The sequence below is a fragment of the Canis lupus genome, chromosome 27 (assembly GCF_011100685.1).
Source record: "Canis lupus familiaris isolate Mischka breed German Shepherd chromosome 27, alternate assembly UU_Cfam_GSD_1.0, whole genome shotgun sequence".
Lineage (NCBI taxonomy): Eukaryota > Metazoa > Chordata > Mammalia > Carnivora > Canidae > Canis > Canis lupus.
The window spans coordinates 11,895,915-11,909,574 of NC_049248.1; the positions used below are offsets into that span (position 1 = coordinate 11,895,915).

At 40.1% G+C, this 13,660-nt stretch overlaps 1 long non-coding RNA gene across 25 annotated transcripts in view; it reads right to left on the reverse strand.

Annotated features, from left to right (window-relative positions):
* LOC102151830 overlaps positions 1-13,660 on the reverse strand; it is a 67,261-nt gene that overhangs the window by 21,468 nt on the left and 32,133 nt on the right. For 14 of the 25 annotated variants that reach the window (XR_005379850.1, XR_005379849.1, XR_005379856.1 and 11 more), the window contains one exon: positions 9,966-10,079. The exons of 4 other annotated variants lie outside the window; for them this stretch is intronic. This is a non-coding gene — a long non-coding RNA (uncharacterized LOC102151830). 7 more of the 25 variants (XR_005379869.1, XR_005379868.1, XR_005379871.1 and 4 more) reach the window with 5 other exon arrangements.

Genomic DNA, 13,660 nt, shown 5'->3' on the forward strand with positions numbered 1-13,660 from the left:
AGTGGAAGTCTGCTTCTCCCTCTCCCTCTGACCCTCCTCCCTGCTTGTGTTCATTCTCTCTGTCTCAAATAAACAGATAAAATCTTTAAAAACAAAAAACAAAAGAAACCCCACAGCATATAATATTTACAAATAATATACCCAATAAGGGACTTGTATCTAGAATATATAAAGAACTCTTACAACTCAATAATAAAGACTAGTAATCCAATGAAGACATAGGTAAAGGATCTGAATAGCTACTTCTCCAAAGAAGATCTAAAAATGGCCAATAAGTACATGAAAAGATGTTCATTATTATTAGCCATCAGAAAAATGCAAATCAAAACCATGAGAGACCATTTCATATCCACTAGGGTGGTTGTAATAAAAAAGAGGGATAATAACAAGTACCGCAACAGTGTGGAGAAAGCAGAAATGTCATACATTGCTGCAGGAATGTAAAATGGAGCAGCTACTTTGGAAAACAGTACAGCAATTCCTCAAAAAGTCAAACATAGAGTTATTACCTATGCCAGCAATTTCATTCTCTTATGAAATACCCAAGAGAGATGAAAGCATATGTTCACAATAAAAACTAGGATGCAATGTTCACAGTGGCATTACTCGTAATAACCAAAAACTGAAAATAATCTAAATGTCCATCAACTGATGAAGAGGTAAATAAACTGTGGTAAATCCACATAATCGAATACCATTTGGCAGTAAAAAGGAATAAAGTATTGTTACATGCTATACCATGGATGAGCCTCAAGATCATTATGCTGACTCAAAGAAGCCAGTCACAAAAATTACATATTGTATGATTTCACTTACGTAAAATGTCCAGAGTAGACAAATCTATAGAGATGGAAAGTAGATTAGTGGACTACCCAGGGTGAGTGGGTTGAGTGCACTGGAGAAAATGGGAGTGATTATTAAGAGGTACAAGGTTGGGGTGCCTGAGTGGCCCAGTCAGTTAAGTGTCTAATTCTTGGTTTCGGCTCAGGTCATGATCTCAGGGTCCTGGGATGGAGTCCCATATGAGGCTCTACTTGAGATTCTCTCCTCCCTCTCCCTTTGTCCCTCCCACTCATGCTGCCTCTCTCTTTCTCTCTCTTTCTCTCTCTCTCAATAAAATCTTTAAAAAAAAAAAGAGGTACAGAGTTTTTTTGTGTGTGGGATGATGAAAATGTTCTAAAGTTGATTGTCATGAAAATAATAAAAACCAGGCAGCTGTGGTGGGCTCAGCAGTTTAGCGTTGCTTCAGCCCAGGGCCTGATCCTGGAGACCCAGGATTGAGTCCCATGTCAGGCTCCCTGCGTGGAGCCTGCTTCTCCCTCTGCCTGTGTCTCTGCCTCTCTCTCTCTGTGTCTCTCATGAATAAATAAAATCTTAAAAAAAAAAAAACTTAAAAAAAATAATAAAAACCATTCAAGTGTACATTTTAAGTAGGTGACTTGCCTGGTCTGTAAATTATATCTCAACAAAATCATACACACACTCACACACATGCACACACACACACAACTTGAAAAATAACATTACCTGAGATTTGAAACAAAAACAAAATTAAGAGAAAAATTTAGGGTTAAACCCAACATATGTGCTTTAATTCATTCTGGAGAAAGCACTGAAATGTCTGAAAGCTAGGAAAATTGAATTAGGGAAAAATAGAAAAATATACTCAGGAAAACCCAACTGGAGGTCAGATCAAGTTAAGCCGAACACAATAAGGCACTGATCTTGTTTATAGGGGTAAGAGAACTGGGGTGTGACTTCTTCCATGTTCTGAATGTTTCTTGTTAGGAAGGAAGGAGAAGCCACACAGACCAGTCATACCTCCCTTCCCTGGAAGTGATCTCATCTCTAATAAGTGAGTATAAAGAACAACAACACAATTTTTCCTGATTATAAAAGTAATATATTTAAGATGATATAAAAGTACAAAGAAGGGGGGAAAATCAATCTTGCACTAATATTTGGTAGAGTTCTCTCCCATGCGTGTTGTTTCAGAGTTAAGTTCATACAATACACACAATTTTGTATCATTTTTTTAAACTGACAATCAACATTTTCCATTATTAGTCAAAACCCTTATAAATACCATTTTCAATCAGAAGAATAAACCATCATTTATTTAACTAAATTCCTGATACAGGGAATTTATCTTTTCGATCTTTTGCTATTGATAAAACAAAACGTTGCAAAGAAAATTTTGAACATAGGTCTTTGTTTATATTCCAGATTGTTTTCTTGAAATTTAGTAATCTTATGGTCAAAAGATATGAAAGTGTTTAAGGATCTTTATAGTGCTTTCCAAAAATGTAATATAAACTTATTTGTGAATAACAATGCAGTGACTGTGTCCACCTCACCACACAATATCAGTGCTTTCCAAAGTACCTCCCTTTCTCCTTCTGGGAAAGAATTCTCATCACGTTATTTATGACAGTAAAAATGGGAGGAAAAGTAAACTGCCAAATATACTGGAAAAGTTAAGTAGATCTTACTGTTTTTCAGTAATGAGAATGGAGGGTTATCAAAGAATACAAAGTGGGAGGGACGCCTGGTAGCTCAGCGGTTGAGCATCTGCCTTCCACTCAGGGCGTGATCCTGGGGTCCTGGGATCGAGTCTCCCATCCAGCTCCCTGCAAGGAGCCTGCTTCTCCCTCTGCCTGTGTCTCTGCCTCTCTCTTTCTCTCTGTGTCTTTCATGAATAAATAAATAAAATAATAATAATAAAAAAAGAATACGAAGTGGGAAAGAGAAGTGATTTCTACAAAATTCTTAAATGAAATGACCCGTATGCCACACAACAGACTGTGAGGTCGGATGATTCAAAAGCATATCAGCATTGATGATGTCTGTGCTGGGAGATCACAGGTGATTTTGGTGTTTCGTTTGCTCCTTTCCATATTTTCCAAACTGCTGACACTGGCAATTTGTGACTCTTAAAGCTTTTTTAAGTTCATTGATTTAAAGAGTGAACCCCATAAGTAAATTAACTCTCAGTGGATATTCTTGTAGAAAATAGGAAAGGTGGAGATCTATGGAAACCAAGAGAAGCCAGTGTAAGGAGGTCTGCTGTTCCAGCTCCCAGCTCCAGCCCTACTGTTTCTGGGTGCACTTTGTGTGGGGGCTGTGACTGGCACTCACTTCCTCATTGTTACAGGAAAGCTGTCAGATGACCTCTATGTGCTAATATCCCTAAGTCTGTGTTCCTCGAGAGTGCCACCCCGGGACTGTGTTGCCACCATCTAACGAGCATTAACAATTGATGGCACATAAGGCAAGCATCCAAGGGAGTTCTACAGTTCCTGCCAAGCACAGAAGGAGAGGGTGAATCTGGATAATGCTTGCACTTGGGAATCGAAACGCAATCCTGGCTTCAAGGAAAGCCCCCCAGATTGCAAAGTTCTTGGACAGAAAGCAAACTACATCCAATATCCCTGCCCCCATGTCTGTGATTTTCCACTACCATTCTCTACCGTGACCTCTGATTTGTCCAGCAGCCTACTGGACTTCACGCTAAGAGCAAAGCTAAAATGGGAGGAAAGAGGTCTTGTGAAGAATAGTAGGGTTGACAGAAAATTCAGAGTCAGTGGTATAGTCTGGGCTTCCGGGCTGGTAAACTGTTCCTAATGACTCACTCACTGGTCAGGCGATAACAGCAAACTGAATTACTGTGGACTTAGAGCTAGAATGTTAGCAATGTAACCCTCAATTTGAAGAGCTCAGATGATGCTGGAATGCATTTGTAACCAAGTAAGGAAAGCTACATTTGCCCTGGATGAAAAATTAGTGGCAGTTGGTTAGGAAGGATGGGAAGTCACGTTGACTGTATTATTTTCCTTCCCAGGTTCTCATCATAACATCTCTGGATGGTTCTTGCATACCTATTATGCAGAAGCAGCCAGAATTCCCCTTTCAGCCAGTAGGGACTCAGGAGAGTCTGTTTAGCAGTTAGACCAGTATAGCAGTCAGCTCTTACCTCAATAAGGCTACATAATAAACCACCCCCAAAACTCAGTGGCTCAGAACAACAAGGATTTAGTCTCGTACTCACAAATCTGCAAGACTGACTGTGATTCAGCTGATCTAGGCTAGGTGAGGCGAGGCTGGGGAGCTCCACTTCAGGCTGCATTTCAGCTATCCTTGGCTCCAGACTGTGGATACAGCTATAGGCATGTAGGTTTATTTTGGGGCCCCAGCTGACTGGGCACCAGCTACCTGGAGGAAGTCCTTCTAGTGGTAGATTATTGATATATAAACAGAGCAGCCTGAATGCACAGGCTTTTTTCAAGCTTCTGGCAAGTCCCATCCGTTAATAATCTCTTCGGCCAAACCCAAAGTTTACGGGCAGGAATCAACCATGAAGCCCACAGCAAGGGTGCTGATGATTAATCAATCATCTCTGAATGCTGTGGAGGAGTGAGAACAATAATTCAATTTTCCACTGTGATGATTTAACCTCCATGTATCAACCCATTCTTCTTTCTCTGGCTACTTCTGGTTTTCTCCTCTGGCTTCCCAGACAATGTTTGTGCCCTACAGGTCAGTATTATCCACCCAAATGGAACAGGAACAACTTTTCTTTTGGAAGGCCCATTCTTCCGTGTGTCAAGACATCTCCATTACTTGGAAAGGGATATGATTACACAAAATAATGGAGTATGCAGGACTTAGAGCCAAAAAGGAGTAAGGGGAGGAAGTTGATTCAGTGATTTGGACTAGAAATAATACTCCAATTACTTTCAACCAAAACATCCCAAGAAAGAATGTTCACCTGAATCCCTTTTTCTTATTTTTACTATTTCATCACAGAGGTAATAAATGCTCATTATGGAAAAAATTTAATCTGGTGAGCAGAAAACACAACCACCCATATTTCCATCAGTCATAGTAGGCCACACTGTTCAAATATTTTAGACTAGGCAACTTCAGAGCACCAGAAATCAAGGTGACAATACCTAAACAATGCAGTGAAAACATTAAGGCCCTGGATCCTGGCCACATGGACACTGGAAGTTCTTCTTCTTGTCCCTTTACTACAGATGCCTAGGTGAGTCCTCTCTTCCAGGCTTTTCTCAATGCTTACAGTATAGAAGCAGACACCATATATACTATGCACATATACTGTACATTTACATACACACTTTTTTTTTTTGCAAAAATAAGATCACCTCTTACACATAGTTTTAACCTTCTTATTTGACATATCAGTGTAGTCTATCAACAAAGTGTATCAACAGAATATCTATGTAATCATTTTCTATGTTGCCTGGTATTTCATTTATGAATTACCATAAATTATCAGTGCTTCTTTGATGGAAGTTTAGGTTATTTCCAATTTTTCAAAATTACTTTCTACATGCATAAAAACCCACATCACCTCATATACAAACTAAAGCATTTCTTTTCATTTTCAGATCTAAGAAATCTAAGAAGTGCCTTTATTGACAATAAATAGAACCACCCTTGTGGTGTTACAATGTGGGCAGCAAGAAAGGAAATAGTGTGGTTGAGTGGAGATTAGTCATTTTTGAAAGAGCACGTATGTTCATTTTACATATTGATTGCAATCCACTCAAAAGTTTATAGATGCAGGTTAGTTCCAAGAACACAGCTTAAGTTTTAAATCAGCATTAAGCACTCCTAAATTCAGATTCATCTCAGCCTCTCGGGTTTGCCAACCAGCCTGGAGACAAAACAAGGCCAGACTCCCTGGCAGCCTCTTGGCAATCCTGCCCTTGAAGTCATTTCTGGAAGGGCAAAGGAGCCCCAAGGACTCTTGTACCACTAGGACAAAAGTGTCACCCAGCAACTCAGCCCATTTCCATCACCATAGTGGGGAGAGTAGCCCAGGCATTATTACATTGGTCAGGAATAGCTCAAAGCCAGGAGCAAGCTGGCTGATTACAAACTAAGCCAGGGATTCAAGGGGAAGGCTTTTGGAGGAAATAAGCCAACAAAACAGCACCAGACACTGAGGGATCATTCCTTCTCCAACTCTACTCCCCAAAAGATATCAAGGTGACACAGCCTAAAGTAGGCATGGAAGGTGCTTACTGCTATGACACAGAATCCTTTTGGCACTGGAAGAACTTGCTCTTCCCTCAACGCTGCTTTTCCCCAGATTTATTTTCACTCCATCCCATGGTAAACCAAGATTGTCCAGCATATTTACCTGGATAAACATGTCTATCCAAAAGACTGTGGTGCCATTCAGAACCAAGGAGGCACAATGCTCCCATTAATCTATTTTATTACCTTAGATCAAACCCCTGACCTTCTTACTTTGGAATGTGAGGTCAGGATAAAAGATTCTTGGGATGGTAGAACCAAGAGGACCATGGAGATTTTGTGCACTACCCTCATCCTTCAGTGAGCAAATCGAGGCCTCAGAGATAGTGAGTGACCTGTCTGTCCATTGCCCAGCAGAGTGGATGGCAAAGCCTAAGACCCTTGCCCCTCAACCACTCTGTCCAGACTCCAAGCTGATCCTCTTGCCAATCCCCGCCAGTAGTAACAGCCTTTTTTTGCCTGAATGCCTCCCAGGGATGTCAAGAAGACAAATTACTCTCTAGCTGTATGGCTCTTGAGTCCTTTGGATAAACTTACTGCATGTCAGTGTGCCTGGCAGGCCCCCATGGAAACTAAAGCTGGGAAGAAATGAAGCAGCCCACCTTGGCTAGCACCTTTGACAGAACAATCGTCCCCAATCCTTTGCCCTCTAGACACCCTAACAGGTAAATGTGAGGCCTTATACAGAGTTAAATCTTATATATCAGTTAGGCTAAAAGAACAGTTAATTTCATATGATAAACTTTACAGGAATAGAACACATGCTACAAGACAGCAAGAACAAAAGAACAGGCTAGATGCATGATTTTTTAGAAAACTTAAGCCATGGAGGAACAAAAAAAAATTTTTTTTTCTTCAAAGAAAATTTGGGGGCAGGGGAATGAAATATATGCAAAGCTTATTTTTAGTGCCCTTTACAGATATAAAGTCATGCTGTTCGTTTAGGAACATAGAAATGCATTATGTATAACTTGTTTCACTCATAAAATTATCATGTTTTGTATATTGATATATTTAGACATTGGGAGAGCTGAAAAAGAGTTGTATGATTTCTTTCCCGGTTGTTTTCTTGGGCAAAGGGAGTTGGGAGTTTTTTTTGTTTGTTTTTTTTTTTTTTTTTATGTTTTTTTTTTTAAGTCCTCAGTGGGAAAACTTATCAGGATTTTCAGAAACTTTTCAGAAATTTTACAGATTTTACAGGGTCTTTATTTCTCTAAAACTCACTATTTCAAGTCTTCGAGTTCTCAACTCATTCAATTTACATGTGTTCGACCAACCTGCTCTATCAAAAGATTAGCACAATCTGGCTTCGTTATGGTGACCTAGTGTGGAACTTTAGAAAGTCCATTTTGGCAGTCCCACAAATCTGGAATTCACTTGGTCCTTCAAGGCAAATCTCTCCCATTCTTCTCAAGGTGTAACTATCTAAAGCACATTTCTGGGAAGGAACCAGAAGAGACCACGAGTCATTTAGTTTAGACTCTACACAAGCACAAATCCTCTCTATATGAAGTCTACAAATGATTGACTGTCCCTTGCTTCTCTCAGAGCCAATAGCCTAAGAGCCTTTATGACTTACAGGTCATACAGGTATGATTATCTGATCAATTTCTGTCTTCCTCATTAGATTGCAGGTGTCATCAGGGCAAGAATCAAACCTTCTTTGCTGACTATTTTCTCCTCAGCAACTAGCAGTGGTAGGCAGATGACAGTAAATGTGTGCCCACCACCTTCCGAGACACCTCTTATGATTAGAATTTCCTTCTGTATATTGAACTCATATTACTCTACTTATAACAGGTACTCACTGGCTAGACTGCTACTCCAGGTCTATCCAGACCCTTCATAAGACAACACTTCAAATATGTGAAAATCCTGTGTCATTGCCAGCTCTTCCTTCCTCTAAGCTAAAGATGCTCAGTACCTTCAGCTGTTCCATAAGTGGCACAACTTTTTAGTACTTTTGTTATCTTGGATGCTCTTCTCTGAATATTTTACTGCTCTGGTTCTATAGACCCATGTAGTTAACAGGGAAGGGGGACAGTTATTGGAATAGAGGTTACTGACATATTCAGTGTTCTCCTCCAAGAAATAGTTTCAAGACCAGGACTACCCTGGAACTCTATAAGGTTCTTCCTCAGAAAGCTAATTGGCCACCAAGACTGCTAGTTGACTCCCAAAATACATTCTCCTCTTCCTCTATGGCAAAACACCCCTGACTTGTAGCTGGACAAATAGCTGCCTATAATAAAGGCTATGTTTATTGGCCACGTGTGCAACTGTTACCATATGAAAACATTCTTGTTAATGAATTGAGTAGGAATGCGTTGGACAGCCTTTGAACACCTGCTCTAAGAGATAGCATATCTGCATTCTTTCCCCAGGTTCTTTACATTTCTTCTATTTTTGTTTCCTAGAACATGGGTGACACCACCTTGAACTATGAGCCCAAGGTCTCACATAGCTGAGCAATAAGGTAGAGAGATTCTGGGTCCCTGACTTGAAGAAATGTTCTGGACTAAGACTTTTATGTCAGAAAGAGAAACGACCTGCTGTCATGTATAAACCACTATTATCCTGGTTTGTTTGGGGATTTTTTGTCACACGTAGTCAAATCTAGTCTTAACTGAGGGTCTATGGCTTGGTCCTCAACCTTATCTAAGTAGATTTGTTACTGAAGCAGAATATAATGTAACTAAACACAACATTGCAAGCTGATAACTTTCCCAGCATTTGCTACCTTGCTAAGGGTGGGGAGAGAGATAATACAGTATGACACTCTTTCTCAGACGGTATCTATGGCTTAACTGGAAAGAGCTTCTAAGAGCTGACCCTCTTGCCTAGTAAAAACAACAATAACAACAAACCTAACACCAAGAAAAAAATGGAAGCGGTGCCAGCATACATGAGGAAAGCATAGATATGTTGCAAAAGAGGATATGGTATTTTTCCTCTTCTCCTCCCATCTAAGTTTTGTGATCTAATGGCTGATTTCAAAATTACTTAATGAGTCAATAACGTAGCCCTCAGCTAGAGTAAGCCACTCAACAGATCCTGGAAGACCTGTAGAGGTGTTCACACAGAGGCCACTGAGAAGGTGAGCAGCAGGAAAACCACATTGCTGAGTACGCCAATAAGGCCAAGACAAATACCAGCTTAGAAGACTCCTCATCTTCATGGTAGAGGTGATGGGCCCTCCAAAGACTGGAATTTCAGCTTCCATGTGCCATTTCCTGATTTAATGTCAGTCATTTGGTATTTCGGGTTAAAATTAAACTTCTATTGCAAAACCACAAAAATGGCAAACGTATTTGGAAGAGGCTAATTAGCAGGTTACAGTAGCTCCATATTTCAAAATATTCCCAAGTATTATGCCCCCATTTAAAATGCAAAAAAGTCACAAGAGATCATCATTCTCCACTAATACTGAGAACAAGCTAGAGAAACCACTAATGATAGCTTTCAAACTCATCAGAGAGCTGAGGACACAAATCTAAACAAAGTAAATTCCAGAAAGTGATAAACACTTCCTAGGAAACAAGAGACTATGGCTTCTTTCATTGCTGGCACAGTAAAGAGGAGGACTCTGCCATCACTCTCTCTCAAACTTTTTATAAACTTTTAGCTATTTGTGAGCTAACTTGACCGATGAGAATACCAAGTTCCAGTCACAGAGCAAGGTGACTTACCTTCTCCACAGGCCTTCACTGAGTGGAGGGGGATAGTCAGCAAAAAGCTAGGGGCAAGGCAAGAGACCTAAGAGAGATCCACGCATCAGCCCCACTTCCTACCCCAGGAAAAGGCACTGAGCCTTTTCAAGGGCAAAGCAGCAGCCTGCTAAAGGCTGAGAGCAGGGCTAGAGAGCTGAGGGAATGCATCCAAGGAACACTCAGACTCACCAAGTGCTCTGAAGGCCATGTGCTCCTAAAGTTGGAGGTCAGTTGGAGAGCTGGAAGGAATTCCTCTCAAGTTCCACAGGCCTTCACTGACTGCAAGGCAGACTTTTCTCAAGGCTGGAGACAACAGGAGAAAAAGAAAGCAATACCTCTGAGGCACGGGAGCCTTTACCAACTGGACTTCACTGGCCTTTCTGAAGACTGAGGGAAGTACAGGAGACCCGAGGAATCCCTGAGAAATACTGAGTCTTCACCAAGGGCACTGTCCAGGGCAGTGAAGCCAGGTGAAGAGAGATCTCCTGAGGAACTGAAAGCCAAAGCAATAGACAGCAAGGAAGATTCCCAGACATACACAAAGCTGGTAGCTTTTATATATATTTTATATATTATAGACTATAAGGAAATGGGAATCTACCAGTGTTCCAAAACTGAGCACTTCTGAAAGGAAAGTCCTGCTTTTGCTCTAATCCTGGAGGAAAAGGTGACTTGAATCTAACTAAAACCACAGCACAGCCCAGACCCAGTTCAGCTAGACTAGATCAACCCTGCCCCCACTCCAGTGGTGTGACAATATGAATAATTAACGTTCCCTCTGATTGGTACCAACCCTCACACCCTCATCTGTTATACATGTCTTCCTTTTTTTTTTTCTTTTTTTTTTAAGATTTTGTTTGTTTGAGAGAGAGAGAGAGAGAGCACTAGAGAGAGCAAGCATGAGCTGGGGGCAGAGGGAGAGGGAGAAGCAGAGTCTACTGAGCAGGGAGCCTAATGTAGGGCTCGATCCCAGGACCCTGGGACCATGACGCGAGCCAAAGTTAGACACTTAACCAACTGAGCCACTCAGGTGCCCCTATATGTGTCTTCCTAAATGTGTTATACAACTATGAAATGAATCCCATATTTGCATTTCCCTTTCTCTTCTGATCACTATATCCATTCAGAGTCCTCTCTCTCAGTGGTGATTTTTTAAATCTAGGAGTGAGTTGGACATAGAAGACAGTCAAGAGGTAGATCCCTCAAAATATAGTGATCCATGGGTGGTTATCTGTGAGTGGTGTGTCAATGGGTGATTTTTATTTTCTTCTTTTGGTTTAGTATGTCTAAGGATTTCCCCTACAAAAACTAGTATTGCATGGGTAGTTTTTAAATGTTTAAGAGAGATAAACTTAGGACATAAAAAATATCTTTTGACAAAGGACAAAGGTAAACAAAATCAAAGTCAAATAATAGCCAGGTCCTATAGGTTCTAATCACAAGGATAACATGTTTTTCCTTTTTTCTATTTTCTTTTTATTGCATATACATGAGAAGATGGATATTAGCTGAACAATTGGGCAAACATTTCACAATATATGTAAATCAAATTATCATGTTGTATGTCTTAAACTTATACAGTGAAGTATATCAATCATTCCTCAATAAAATTGGAACAAAATTAAAAACAAAATAAAGGTGAATAAGAAGAAAAATGGCAGCTGGGAAAAATATCTGCAACACCGTAATGATTCATATTCAACTCAATACAATAGAACAGGCAATGCCCACAAGAGGAAGTCCAAATGGCCAATAAACATGAAAAGATGCTTATCCTCACTGGTAGGAAAGGAAACGCAAAATCAAGTAATAAGGAGATGCCATTTTTTCCCACCCTTCAGATTGATAATTTTTTTAATTTCTTAATTAAAAACCTATAATATTCTGTGCTAGCAAGCACTCACACATTGCCATTGGAATGGGAATTGCTACATTTTTTAGAAAGCAAGCTGGCCATAGCTTTTATTTATTTATTTTTAAAGCTTTTATTTAGGGATGCCTGGGTGGCACAGTGGTTGAGTATCTGCCTTTGGCTCAGGTTATGTTCCTGGGATCCTGGGATCGAGCCCCAAATCAGGCTCCCCATTGGGGAGCCTGCTCCTCTCTCTGACTATGTCTCTGCCTCTCTCTCTGTGTCTCTCATGAATAAATAAATAAAATCTTAGGGAAAAAATGAAAAAATAAAGATTTTGTTTATTTATTTGAGAGAGAGAGAGCATGAGCAGAGGGAAAAGCAGACTCCCCACTGTGGAGGCAGACTCGGGATTGGATCCCAGGACTCCGAGATTATGATCTGAGCCAAAATCATATGCTCTACCGACTGAACCACCCAGGAGCCCCTAGCCATAGCTTTTAAAAATTTGCATACTTGTAACCTTTGACCCAGCAACCCCCACTCTAGGAATAGGGCCTGTGAAGGTGGGGAAGATGAATACTAGTTTATAATGGGCTACTTAAAAGAATACTTATTTCAGCATTATTTCTACAGGTGAAAATCTTGAAACTTCCTGAATATCCATCAAATAGAGATTGAGTAAGTGTTGGTAGATTTATACTGTGGACTACTATGAAGCTGTTAAAAAGTGTGGCTTGGCTATTTAGATCTGGAGGGATATCCATAGCAAATTATTATGTGAGAAAAACAAGTTGCATAGAATGGTATACAGTGTGATCCTTAGTTTTTAAAAGTCAGAATAGCATATTCCTATGTTAACTTGGGGAAGTTGTAAAAAGCTACACAGCAGGTCATCATCGGTTACTGAGAGGAGCAGAGGTATAAATGCAAAGACATTGAAAGAGATGCTTATTTTTTTCCTTCTTTATATTATTTTACTAGTTATAGAGAACATGTGTGAATTTTCTCATTTTGGAAATGGAATTTAATAGACGATTTTAAAAACTGAAGAATATGCACCATGCATTCTTACCTCTCTGGAGCAATGGAAACTCAAGATTAGTGATAGAATGAAATGATCTTTTTCTGGGATGATTTATGGCTAATAAGTTTCCTCAGGTAGCCTGATTGTCAGGCTGATCTTTTGATAGATGATATTTTTATGCTTTTATTTCTTGAAAAAAAGTGATGGTCTAGTCATTCCATCATGAGGCTCACTGGACATAGCATCTCTGTCTAAGTCATGTGATCACACACAGCCTGATAATTCCAGGAAGGCTGTGTTACGGTTTTCTGAGAAGGAGTTGTCAATACTTGGCAAGAAAGAAGGGATGTTCCCAAAAGTGAACATGGGATGGAGATTTGAGAACCATTCAGATAAGATCTTAGCTCCTCCCTTTCTAGCACCAGTCCCCTTGGTTGCACCACCATCGTTCATTGGATCAAACAGCTGTACAATTGATAAGGATTTAAAGTGTCCTGTGTTTGCCTATTGTGCTTCCCTGTAGCACTTCTAAAGATGCCAACAACTGCCATATGCCCATTAGTTAGAAAGGTCTTTATAGCTGCCATAAAGTGGAACTTGGCATCAAGAATCTAACGAAGAGATAAGAAATCAAAAGAAATTCTAGTTGAAGTCTGCTCAGTGTTTGTGTGGGAAAAAAATATATATATGTGGGCCTAAAAGTGGTCAAGCCTCTCTCAAAACTACAGAACACTCAGGGAAAGCAGCGATATTGTTCTGTTTCTTTCCCAGGAATAGGGAGCAAAAATCACTTTCCTCTGCTTTGTAGCAATCACCAAATTAAATGGCCCAAGACTTTTTTATTAGCCAACCAGGAAGCAGAACCACTGCCAGATTCCTGCTTGATAAAATCATTCACTATATTGTGGCTCCTATGCCTTTCATCTGGGGATAGGGATTTGAAGGAAAGAAAAAGCATAGAACTTTACTGGTCTAGGAATGGTTAGATGCTAAAATGGGAGCCTC